The 5,385-nt window shown below is 40.3% G+C and overlaps 1 pseudogene; it reads right to left on the bottom strand.

Annotated features, from left to right (window-relative positions):
• Positions 1-279: 279 nt before the first annotated feature.
• The window catches only part of LOC117460710 (tapasin-related protein-like), an 11,786-nt pseudogene continuing 6,680 nt past the window's right edge, over positions 280-5,385 (bottom strand).

The following is a 5,385-nucleotide window of genomic DNA, read 5'->3' as shown; positions in this document are numbered from 1 at the left end:
ATTGATCGTTAGCACACGTGTCAGATATTCTCCTGAACATGTGTTTATGAACTTTCAGGTTTTATGGGGGGATGTCAAAGTAAAAGCTAATTTTGAGAGTTGATTAAATGAAGATGCATAATGTAGCAGTTAGTTGTCTGATGATATTGCGCAGCGATGTTGTCAGGTTGTTACCACGGGAGATAAGAGAACATGTTTTGGAAATGCAGTAAGAAGATGCAACTGAAAAGCAAAATGCATGCTTACCACTTTTGCTGATGCCAATAAATAAATCATCAACACAACTGACCTTTGTTTTATTCTCATGACGCGTCGAGACATTTTAGAGCTGGTTTCTTTCTCAATATACTCCCAGTGATGCCAGTTCTTACAAAGCTCACATATTACACGAGAACTGTACTGAAGAAGATCACGTCAAACACCTCAATCAATCTGGTTGAGTCACATAATCCTTCATTGTGAAAAGTAAATTACAAAGAGAGAAACCAAATGGAAATCAAGCACAAAAAAAAGCCATAACATAAAAGACAACAAACAAATACAAATACCAAATTAACCCCCTGTTGTCTTCGGGTCAAATCTGACCGATTTACTACTTTCATCATTCTTAACTTTTTTGTTTTACATTCGATTGCATCAAGGCTTCATGATATCCTTCACATTAAACATTTGAACATATAAAATGGCTGATCACCACTTTCATTGCATCTTGGATGATTTAGTCAACTTTGTAACAGCCATGGTGTTCCCCGTCAAAAATGACCGCCATAAAGAAAGGAAAGTAACCGATCAGATCAGATCAGATCAGATCACAGAAACACACACACACACACACACACACACACACACACACACACACACACACACACACACACACACACACACACACACACACACACACACACACACACACACACACACACACACACACACACACACACACACTCTCTCTCTCTCTCTAGATGTGTGTGTGTGTCCCTTATGTGCCCACCCCCCACATGGATCACACCTGGCACACGCATTACATGTTCAGTGTCTGTGTTCATGTGTACCAGTAGTCTGACACAACATGTACAGTTTGAAAGGGTGTTAAATGAAATGTGGTGATGATTGATGGTTTTGTGTTAATGCCATAGCAGTTAAAACAGGACCGGTCAGATGTGACCGCGAACACCAAAGTAACAGGGGGAAACGAAGACAATAGGAGGGTTAAAAAGAAATAGTGCAAGAACAGGAATACTATATCCAAAAAGAAAGTCTAACCCCTCGAGTGGAAAGAACCAGCGATATCTTCATAACATTAATAATAACTTACAGACTCACAACAGGAAATGTCTCTGGGCTCAGTTTAAAGTCAGGACTATCCATTAGAATAAATCCTTATTTATGTCATGACCTGGTGGAAGAACAGCACGCTGACGATCAGGAAGCCCAGGACCCACCAGTAGGAGCCTGAAGAGAGAAGACACGCAGTATGGAATGTGAAGCAACTCTCAAGACACAACATATTTGATGACACACTTTCTGATTAAATATAGAGTGGACTACAATGCAATAATTATACATCATATTTTAATAGCGCTTTTCTAGGAATCAAAGTGGCTGTACAATATAAGGGAGGTGGGGTAGGACAAATACAAATGACCATTAGTCATAAAAACACTTAAAATTCCCCAAAAAGGAGGTGTGTTATATTTGATCATATTTAAATTAAGGAAAAGTTCAATTAAAATGTGTTTTTGCCCTATTTGTCTGGTGTAGTAATATTATCTGGTGTGGATTTGGAGTCACCGGGTCACATGACATTGAAGCTATTACAAAAATACAGCTATGATCATGACACATTTATTGTATTTTTATATAATATTTGAAACTTATATTAGATAAAACAAGATTAGTCATACTTTGTTGATGCCAAATTGCTCAATTGTTTTAAATATGGGTAAGTTAACATGGAGGTTTGGTATTGATATTGGTTTTGTGTCATTCAAATGGAAATGTCCTGATGGCAAAGTGAAAAGCTGGGTGTCTTAAACCCTGCTGTGTGAAACAAGAGGGTTTCTGAAACATACAACAACACAGCAACAGCCACACATTATCACCTTGTGTTGGACTTTCTACCACAACAGTGAGAGACACAGGGGCGTCCAGGGCCTGGTGGGACACCCTGCAGGTGAGCCTGGTCCCGGGGAGACGCTGGAGGGGACAGACAGGTGAGAGGACAGGGAGTAGGAGCCGTCTCCGTGCTGCCGGTGGCTGGAGAGAGAGCCCTGATCCAGGAGCAGTTTGGGCTCTGAGTCCTCAGGAGAGAGGGACCACCACTCCATCTGAGAGGAGGGAGAACAGTGAGACGGCCTGTCAATCAATCAATCAACCAATCAGTCAATCAATTAGTCAACCAATCAATCAGTCAATCAACCAATCAAACTGTGCTATAATCTTAATAATAAGAAACTGAATTAATAGAGCACATTCAGTTACAGTTAGAAAATGGTTAACAATAGAAAACAGAACACACAAAGGGAATGAAGTAGACCAACAGCCAGAAACTTAACGGAAATAAATAAAACAAAGAGTGTGAAATACACAAAATATCATAAAACATAAATCAATTAACAAAAAAGCAATCTGGAGGGAGGGAGAAAGTAGAGAAATATGACCTGTCAATCAATTAATCAAACTGTGCTATAATATTAATAATAATAATGGATTCAATTTGAATAGCGCCTTTCAAGGGACCCAAGGCCGCTTCACATGGGGAACAAGAGGGGCAAATAATAAAGTAGTATTACTAATAACCCTAGGAGGAACAGTAGGAGTGGAAGCAGGGGGACTGTGATGGGTCAGGGGTCAAAGGCCACGGTGAACAGGTGAGTTTTTAATGATCAAAAAAGGAATAATAATAAGAAACTGAATTAATATAATTTTCGGATTTCATCTCGCATTCACACCATATCCCAACGTGCATTGCGGCTAAAACATCCAATCAGCGAGCTTAAACCATAGCTGAGGATCTTGGGTAATCAGTTCAGTGGCTGTGTATCGCAATGATGCTCGACATGTCCCTTATAGGCCTACGTCTGTTTCCGGTTATTTTGAAATTCAGTTCCTGACGGACGACAAAAAAGCCAGAGATTATGGAATTAAACAAATAAATAAAAACAAGGATAATTGTGTGTTGTTGTTGTTGAGTAAATAACAGGGTGTTATTTAGAAAAGAATAACAAATTAGAAGGAAAAAAGATTTAAGAAATACAGATTCCAGTATCCTGAGGCTCTGAGCCGTTTGTTTTCCTCACGGACGGAAACAAAAGACGTGTGTGAAGTTAATATTAACACAAAGGTTGAAAAGCATCCAAGTAATAATGGAAAACATTGAATTGTTATAACATCTCGTGACAGACCTGAGCATCCAGTGGATAATATTTAGAGCAGTGGCAGCTCAGCGTCTGGGGCAGGTCCGCCTTTAAAACAAACTTCTCCTCTGAGAGGGAAACCTCAGGAGGTTCTGAAAACAAAGAACAAAATAAATTGATATATTCAAAGGTTTTATTGTAGATGCACAAAGCTACGGAAATAACAAAGACATTCTTCTGACCCGAGCTCCTCCAACATGTCAAATAAAAGTCTATATACATGTGAATAGAATATGATACAAGAACAGAATATGAAATTAAATAATGTACGTTAAAGTAGAAAGAAAGTGAGGTCATAGCATTTCTGCTAAAAAGTGAGCAATGATTGAGTCAGAGCTAAACATTTCAGATGTGTGTATCTCGCACTGCTCTGTCACTTTATTCATGTGCCTTTGTTATCCATGTTTTATTATCTTTGGGTTTTTAAATGCCATTTTATAATAAACGTCTTAATGTCTTTCATGTTTGTACAGCACTTTGAATTGCCTTGTGTTGAAAGGTGCTAAATAATAAGTGAACAACTGAAATGGAAATAATCAGGTACATAAAAAGTCTCAAAGCTTGAGTACTTGTATCTTGTGACTGATATATATATACTCGAGTACTGCATCATATCGCACAGTACAAGCGTATCAAGGTGCCTTGCCTTGTTGCCTGTGGGATAAAACTGAGTCTGGTCTGGGTTTGAACTTACGAGTGACGTGCAGTGGATGACCTGCTGGGCGTTGAAAGGCCCGAGGGTGACGGTGCAGATGTACGTCCCCTCGTCCAGCGCCTTCAGCCGGGACAGAGTCAACGAGGCGTCTCCCCGTCCGACGACCAGAGAGGCGTTCACGCTCGAACCCTTCCGTTCTGCCAGCACTGACCGCAGAGAAGGAAAACAATCTCAACTCGAGGTCCATCTTCTGGCTTCATTGAGAGACGGCTTTCTGTTGCACTGTGTCTTTCTTGTCCTCTCTTATGCTCTTATGCTCTTATGCTCTTATGCTCTTATACTCTTATACTTAGCTAAGGCTGTTGAATGTTACATACAAGATGAATTCCTACAGTAGTAACTACACAAATTGATGACCAATTATGAACTGAACTATCTCACTACTTAAATGTTAAAAAAACTATAATTTAACAACCCATTTATTATGAGGTTAAGAGGAATGCAATCCCAAAGTAATCACACAAACTGGTGACGAACACAAGTCTCAAAGTTACGATATGTCTCAGTTACCTCATCCATGTATTGTGGTTCAACAACACATTTATTAAATAACATCACGACATATTCTGAATGATATTACGTTGTTTTAAATGTTAAATACCCCAACTATTCTGTGATATTCACACACACACACACACACACACACACACACACACACACACACACACACACACACACACACACACACACACACACACACACACACACACACACACACACCACCACACACACACACACACACACACACACACACACACACACACACACACACACACACACACACACACACACACACGCCCACACACATTTTACTCTCGACTAGTTATTAGTGCAGCTATTTTACTTGAATTACTTTTATATGGTAACTTGCTGCCACTTAATTTTATAATGCTTTTTTTTTTAACTTTCATCTTTGCTGTTGTCACGCTGTAAATATCTCCGTTGCGGTCAAACGGATTCCTGATCCAGATAAAGCAGAGCAGCAGTGGCAGCTCACCCACTGTGCTCTCGATCATCCAGCCTCGTCTTCATTTCAAACACTTTCCAGCCTTTCCCCCGGTGCTGCAGTCGCCATTCAACGGCCACTTCCTGCGCTAAGGGGTCTCCTGCTGCCTGAAGCCGCAGTACAGCAGACAGAACGTCTCCTCTCAGACGAGCGGACACAGACTTGTGTGGGAAAACACCAGGAAGAACTGCAGGCCAGAACACAGAGAGAGAAAGAATAGTCTGTTGTGAGATGGCAAACGTACACAC

This window comes from Pseudochaenichthys georgianus, chromosome 16 (assembly GCF_902827115.2).
Source record: "Pseudochaenichthys georgianus chromosome 16, fPseGeo1.2, whole genome shotgun sequence".
In the NCBI taxonomy this organism is placed as follows: Eukaryota; Metazoa; Chordata; class Actinopteri; order Perciformes; family Channichthyidae; genus Pseudochaenichthys; species Pseudochaenichthys georgianus.
The sequence above is the reverse complement of the archived record's forward strand: the minus strand, read 5'-3'. Positions and strand labels throughout refer to the sequence as shown.